Source organism: Cygnus atratus, chromosome 2 (genome assembly GCF_013377495.2).
Source record: "Cygnus atratus isolate AKBS03 ecotype Queensland, Australia chromosome 2, CAtr_DNAZoo_HiC_assembly, whole genome shotgun sequence".
Lineage (NCBI taxonomy): Eukaryota > Metazoa > Chordata > Aves > Anseriformes > Anatidae > Cygnus > Cygnus atratus.
Genome location: NC_066363.1, coordinates 103,178,373 through 103,186,083, shown reverse-complemented (window position 1 = coordinate 103,186,083; position 7,711 = coordinate 103,178,373). Strand labels below are relative to the sequence as shown.

Sequence of the window (7,711 nt, the reverse complement as noted above, 5' to 3'; positions counted from 1 at the left end):
TTTCAACGTGGAAAGGAATGTATTTTGCTGTTGTGGTTTAGCCCGGCTGGCAGCCAAACACCACACAGCCGTTCGCTCACCCTCCCCCCTCCCTCTCCGGGATGGGGGAGAGAAACGGGAAAGTGAAGCCTGTGAGTTGAGATAAGGACAGTTTATTAAGACAGGGAAAATAATAACAATAATAATAACAATAATAATAATAATAGTAATAATGTGTACAAAGTGATGCACAATGCAATTGCTCACCACCCGCTGACCGATGCCCAGCCTATCCCCGAGCAGCCGGCCCCCCCACCCCGGCTACCCACCCCTATATATTGTTCAGCATGACGTCAGATGGTATGGAATACCCCTTTGGCCAGTTTGGGTCAGCTGTCCTGGGTCTGTCCCCTCCCAGCTCCTGCTGCACCCCCAGCCTGCTCGCTAGCAGGACAGAGCGAGAAGCTGAAAAGTCCTTGGCTTGGTGTAAGCATTGCTCTACAACAATTAAAACATCAGCATGTTATCAGCGCTCTTCTCATCCTAATCCAAAACATAGCACCCTGCCAGCTACTAGGAGGAAAATTAACTCTGTCCTACCTGAAACCAGGACATTTGCAAACACACTTGCAAACTGTCTTTATTCGTCTGTCTTAATAATAAGTAATAAAGGAAAAAATGAATTAATTTATATATTTATATCACTTTTTTTTTTCCTTCTTCTTGTATCTTATTCAGATTTTTATTTATTTATTTATTTATTTATTTATTTATTTTTGAGTGGTGATACTTGGACCTTTATTTATGGATTCAGACTGGAATTATATGACACCAAGATTTGGTCTTTTGATAGTTTTTGTTTTGTTTTGTTTTTGATTTTTTTTTCTTTTTTAGTAATATGAATGTTACCAAGTTCTGTCAATATCCGGCTAGCAATTCAGATTATGTTTAGCCCTGGCCCAGATAAACTCTTGATGCAAATAAAGCAAAAGAATACCATTTGCCTTTCTTAATACTAACATTTGTTTCGCAATTTAGATAGCGACACTTTGGATATTTTTTTTTCTTGTAAAATAGATCCTTCATAGCAAAAAAACAAAAACAAAACAAAAAAATAAAAAAAAACATTTTGTAGTGCTCAGAAAATCACCACAGGCTGATGTGATGCTAGGAATACTTAGTATAGGAACAACAGTTTTCATTATCTTTACAGATAAGTATACTCCCTAAATACTGTGCTATGGCTACATGCAGTGCTCTGCATTGACCTACCCTTTCACTTGAATTTTCTTTTGGGATTAGAAACTGTACTTCAAGCAGGCTGGCTTTTCTAGCAGTCTTGGGACCTCATTTCCAGGGAAGACAGAGACTGTCAAATGCACTTGAAATTCACTGCAGAATGGAAGAGCAAAAGAGATTCAAATCTTTCTTTCATCAGTCAGCGCATCCCTCTTTTATTATACACTTTGGAGAAAAAGATGGTCCCATGTCCTGTGTTTTTTGTTTTTTTTTTTTTCTTTTTTTCTCCTAATGCATTACACAAATTTTATCTTCATCCTAAAGGATAACTTTGGCAGGTAAAGGTGGAGTGAGGAAAATGGCTGTTCCTTGGTACAGTTTAGCAGTGCATTCAACAGGAACATAATAGTTTAGAAGGAGGGAAGAGTATGAGAGTTCCCAGAAAGTGTGGATACATACCTATTGTAGTAGTATTTATTCTGAATTGTTTTTAGAACACAATCTTAACTGTGCAGTTATAATGACAGCAAGAGCTTCCATTCATTACTGAAGGAAGATAGAGTCAATGATGATTAAATCTTTAATTAAATGTACTTTATTAAAAAATAACCTTTTTTTTTTTTTTAAGGCTATTTACCTAAGAAATTTAAAATAACAAATGGTGTCCTGCTATATTTTAAAAAGAGCATAAAGAATCTATCTGTGATACTGTAACAGGAGAAATATTTCTGATGCTGTATAGAAGTAGTATATTGTATCTCCTCAGCATTATTGTCTCAGCAGTTCTCATGTCACTTTTGGGGAATTAAGCCATTTCTCACTTACTTAAAGAACATGTAGACTTCAGTAAGCACACAGTTCCTTTCTAGAATAAAATATAGAAAATGTATTCAGAAAACAAGCTTGTCTAGCTATGTACCTTATTGTTTAGTTTCAAGCTCCATTTAAAATAAATAAATAAATAAATGAAACCAAACACCTATTAGTTTCATTCTTTGAGACACTCATTTTGTCCTCTATGCCATCATTTGGAAAAGAACATGTTTAACAAGGCTATTTACATGCCAGTGTTCAGATCATAAATAATTCAGATTACTTCTAATTCAATATTCAGATGATAAAATACAGATTACTTCTAATTTCAAAGTCATAGTGCTAGGAATTCTCTCCGTAGTCTTAATATTATTTCCCTGGCCTGCCCTATGGAGTGCTCTCAGGGAAAAATACATATCTCTTGAATTTTAGCAAGAGAAGGGAAGAAGCAAAACCCTATTACAATCCTGCAAAATCTCAGATTGTAAATATTTAAAAAAAAAAAAAAAAAGAAGTTACAAATCCCTTTCTTCTCATAGAGGCATGCAATCTATGTAATTATTACTTTTGGGAGCTATTGCATGCCAAATGTTAAAAACACCATTTCTTGTCCAGCATCCTACTGAATGTAATGAGTTTTAAAATGTCACATGAGTAAAGAAGTAGGGCAGGGAAGTCTGAAAAGATGTTATAGTCTCTGAGAGGCAGGCTTGCTTATATCCTGGGTACATTTATAACAGTCCCAGAAAATCCATGGTAGAACTAAGATATTATTTAATAGGACAATAAAGGTATTTAACTCAAATATGTGTAGAGATGTCCTTTTTACATTTGTCTATGTGTTTTTAGCAATATAGGATATATTCACGAAGAATAATTTTTCTCAAAATGTATAAAATGTTGCAATAAAAATGTTCATATCCTTCTTTGTAGCTTTCTGTCTGCATCTGTCCTCTTCTTTGTACCTTCTCCTCTGCCTTAATTACTTGTTTTTCTTTTAAAGAATAGCACAGGTTCCTACAATTAGTAAAGTAGTATGAAAACACTTTTTTTTTTTTTTAATTTAAATTCCAAACCATAAAAAGATTCAAGAATCACTCAGACAATACGACATAAGGGACATGATGCGACAAACAAGAAGAATTTGGTAGAAGGAAAAAAAAAAAAAAAAGAGGAATACCTTTTCAGGTCTTTGAGGTCTTGGTATGACTAATGCAAATTTGTGTTCTCTCCTCTCTGGATATGCTTGTCTATGAACAAATGAAGGATAAGAGAAATTTTAGTCAAAACTGCTCACTACGGTATCATAATCCTCAGGACCTCTTCTGACCTATCATTACTAGTGATGTCATGTTATCTCCTCAAGGCCACACAATTAGATCTTGAATCCTAGGCTGGTAAACCTAGGATTTTGTGGCTTTTTCAAGATCAATCAATGGACAGAGTTCACAGGTGTTCAGAAGCAGAGGAGCTATTTTGATTAATTTTGACAAAAGCACTGTGTCAGTGGATGTAAATAAGAATAATAAAGAAAAAGATTAAGTAATGTGTGATGCCACTGTGGGGAAAAAAAAATAAAAATAATCCTGTTAGTTACACATTTAGAAGGCACCCCTGAAAGTTATTGGGAACAGATACAGAATTTTCTGTGGAGTAAGGTAGTCTGCTCTCCTTTTTTGAGGATATGTAAATATAATTGTTGGGTCAGATTCAAAAGCTTTTTTCCATTCTCATGTAATTCAGTCTTTTTTCCTAAGGGATATTATGTCCAAGTAAACTCCTAAATAATTTGTTTAAAGCTAGTAGTGAAAACACCTATGAGGAATGTCACAGCTTCTAAGTTTACCTTGGTAAGTTTTATGAGTTGCACTGTACCCTGTCAAAAACTGTTTTCTCTGAGACCTTAAGTCTACAAAATAAGAAAAAGGGAACCTAAATACATCGACATACACTGAGAAACCCATGTAGAAATAACTCAGTGTGGGGGCTCACATCTGCACACATTATTGCTAGTTTTCTATTATGAGCAGACAGATGGCCAACACTTCTGTTTTTCTGCGAATATGGATACATGGACACTGTGTAAAAAGTATGGTGATTCTTGTGTTTGCCCACAAATTTAGGGTATTAATAGTGACTGAAAAGTAATTGTTATGATAATATGACACTATTTACAAAACCTGCCACTTCAATGAATAGTAGGGGATGACTATACTAATGAAGCACACAGGTTTCATCAGCAGCTATGTCATTTACCATATCTTACTGCTGATGTGCTGTGAATTATTGGGAATGGACAGGAAAATATTAATGTTGCAATTACAGATCTTTACCTTACCTTGTCTTTGTTGTTGCAGTGAGAAAAATTCAGTGTGATTAGAGAAATAAAATGAAAAAAAGAAATTATTTCTAGAAAGAAAACCTAAAATCTTCTGCCCTAGTTTTTCTGAGCAGAACCTCCTATCCTCCTATCCTCCTTTTCCAGACGCAAGTTGCTTTTAGGATCATTTACCCAACAATTAACCACAAGTCATTTGTAAACTGAATTCAGATGAGGGTGTATAATTCATGAGTCTCTGCAAATACTTGTGTTTAGTAAATAAAACCATAGCCTCAGTATTCCAGAAAAGAGAAGAAATGTGATACCTGCAGTCTCCTGGATGTCTGGAAAATGAGCCAACACTGAAGAAAATGTGCACTTTTCACTCTTTTATCTCAAACATTGGAAAAATCCAGCCAGTAATATTTGAAAACTGCTTAGTCTCTTAACAAAACAAACAAAAACCAGTTAAAAAAAAAAAAAGGAAAAGAGAAAGACATTCAAAGTAGATAAATGTTTCAAGGGCTTATGAAGTTCATTTTCCCAGAAGTTTCAAAGCAAATTCTTCTGTAATTCCAGTATTACAGTAAGCCATTTATTCTAAACACAACAGGAAAAAGAGTATCTATCACTTGGATATTTTTAAACTGCCTCCCATAATACATTCCTGATAAATGAACCATTGCAGGGCCAACCTAAAATGGGGAAAGAGCACTACCAGTGAAAGCATTATTGTCCTTGCACTACCTTTAATCTCAAACTGCAGATGCACAGATAGCCTTTGTTGCTTGGGAAGAAAAGTTTCTTTTTCACTGTGTTCAATTCATTTGCTTTGAATAGCACCAATACATACTTTTTCTCTGAGTTTTTCATCAAAGCACATACCAAAGTGAAGAGGCATTGAGCTTCTGTTCCTTTAGCATTTCACCCATATTGAGTCACCACCTAAGTAATGCTGTTTTGTTTTAGCTCTCATTTATAACCGTATTTGGTAAAGGATCATGCTGTCAAAATGCAGCATTTTAGATCCACATTTTTATCACTAGAGAAATGCTAAAGAGTGGTTAGGTCAGTAAGTGAGATATTAATAATAAAATTTAAAAAGTCTTTTGTTAGGAAAGGTAAATTTTATAATCGATTTGGAATCACTTATGAATTTTAGCAACTGCGTTTGAAATTTGCGTGGTCAAAGTGCAAGCAGAAAATATGCTATGTGAGACTATTTAACCGAAAAAGGCACTTCGGCCACTGAAACAAAAAAGCACTTCAGCATGAAGAATAATCACATTTCATTCTTAATGAGTCTTGGATTAGTACAGAAAACATTCCTTCATCAAAGCAACCTTCCAGATCTTTAGATGCATAAACTTGAAGGAGCACAAAAATGCCCTACTTGACATTAACACCAACCTCCACCTACACTTCAATTGATACATTTCAAAATTGCATTAGTTCATTAGGAAACACATAATAAGAATTACAAAGAATTTTAGAAGATAAAATACATTTTTTGAATAAGGTGAGGAACTCATGAATTTTGTCCAATTACATACCAATGTGCTTCCCTATTAATATAATAGCTAGTCATGACATGGAAGCCAGAGTCATGCGTGTGTTGAAATTAAAATGTTTGAGGAACATTGATTTTCTCTGAACACAGGGTAGGATAACACAGGTTAGGAGAGTTTTTCAAACAGAAGTAGAATATATGTCACACAAACCTTGGATAGGTTTTTCCTAGAACAGGTATTTCTTCTTCACACTTCCTCTTCCCCTCCTCCTCCCCCCCACCAAAAAAATTAATTAAATAAATAAATAAATAAACCCACGCATCACCACTAACAACTGCTAAAAAAAAACAAAAGTTTTGGACATTTTTAATTGTCCTGACTTTAAAGTCAAATGAAACAAAAGCACCATAATGAAAAAAGAAGAAGACCACATTACATGGGTATGAACTACTAATAGAGACAGCATACATTTCCGATATATTTGAAGTGTTTCCAGTAACATTTTAAAACAAAACAATCAGTGTAAATGTTTGAAGCAAGTAATTTTTAATGGCATAAATGTAAAATGCTGCAAATATGATTGCTGCACATGTCCATGCATAGAGTTTTCTAATTACATATGCAAACATTTGCTAAGAAGTAATTCAGTAAATAGCACAGTGAAAATGATTCCAAACATTTTTAAATGATACATTTATATCCTGAAAGCTAGAGTGAACAGTTTAAACACAAATATCATCAACTTTTTCTATTAAAAAAGCTAATTTTAAGTTATAATATGTTTAAAAATAATATTAATGTATTCCAGTTTTGTTAGGCTTATGATAAAGTTGGGTGTTTCTTCATGAACTCAAAACTTGCTGAATTCTTTTTTGTTACAAATAATAATAATAATAATAATAATAATAAAAATATTTTTTTTTCTCATGTTTTCTTACCAGATAGCAACTGCTCTCTTCTTCAGGGATGGAACTTACAGAAGTGCAAGCTTTTACTGAGCTAGTACAGGCTGTGTACCACCTGTAGAACTATGGGCATCATATCAGGGTGACTCTTTTCCCTGAACAGGCTATCATAATCAAAAAAGGAAGATCCTCACTCTAGTTGCATTTTTCCTTCCCACATCTGCAAAAATAGTTCCTAAACTGGTAGGAGCAATGTAGTGCTCCATATATGGGATGAGCAGCAGCAGATTTGGGCATCAGCATTTGGAGGGTCATTCTCAAAGCCCTCTTTAAAAAGATGACACTATTAATCAAATGTTAGAACACCACCTTCCAGAAGACCTCAGAGGGTTGCCATTACCCTTTGGACGAAGTATAAGCCAATGAATAATTTAAACCAACACATCCAGCTAACTATCCAGTGAATCTTGACAAAACCTTCTCCTTTGCTAGAATTAAAATTCCTACAAAGCCTTTTCAAGTACACCTCTCCTGTCAGTGCAGCCATGCAAATACTTAAAGGTACGATCAAAACACTCTATCAAGTTCCCTCGATTATATTAAAAACGATAGTGTTTTTTTTTTTTTTTTTGGGGGGGGGGGAGTTGTTTTGTTTTCTTTTTGAGATCCTATGATTTTTTTCAACTATTGGAATGATTATTTAAGGGGCTTTATTTTTTGTTTTAAAAAAACACTCTTCAGTGTTTTAATATTCCTCAATTTATGGATAGTAATAACTGGATCTCTGCAACAGGCAACTCTACTTCTGTTCCACATTCCCACTAATTACCTATTTTATTTATGACATTGAAAACTTCTACTTAACTGACTATTCACTTCAGTCTTTTGGAGTCTTTGCATCCTTGTATAGTTTGCCTAATACAGTCATTCTGTAAGCATAGATT

At 34.4% G+C, this 7,711-nt stretch overlaps 1 long non-coding RNA gene across 3 annotated transcripts; it reads right to left on the bottom strand.

The window, feature by feature from the left end:
* Positions 1-649: 649 nt before the first annotated feature.
* LOC118257406 (uncharacterized) lies at positions 650-6,922 on the bottom strand. 3 transcript variants are annotated; one of them, XR_004781551.2, is made up of 5 exons: positions 6,801-6,922; positions 4,678-4,795; positions 3,212-3,281; positions 2,044-2,083; positions 650-1,371 (listed from the first exon to the last, which is right to left on the bottom strand). It is a non-coding gene; the product is annotated as an uncharacterized LOC118257406 (long non-coding RNA). The 3 variants fall into 3 exon arrangements; XR_007707935.1 differs by lacking the exon at positions 6,801-6,922 and adding an exon at positions 5,099-5,167; XR_004781550.2 differs by lacking the exon at positions 6,801-6,922 and having other exon boundaries at positions 4,678-5,011.
* Positions 6,923-7,711: the final 789 nt, after the last annotated feature.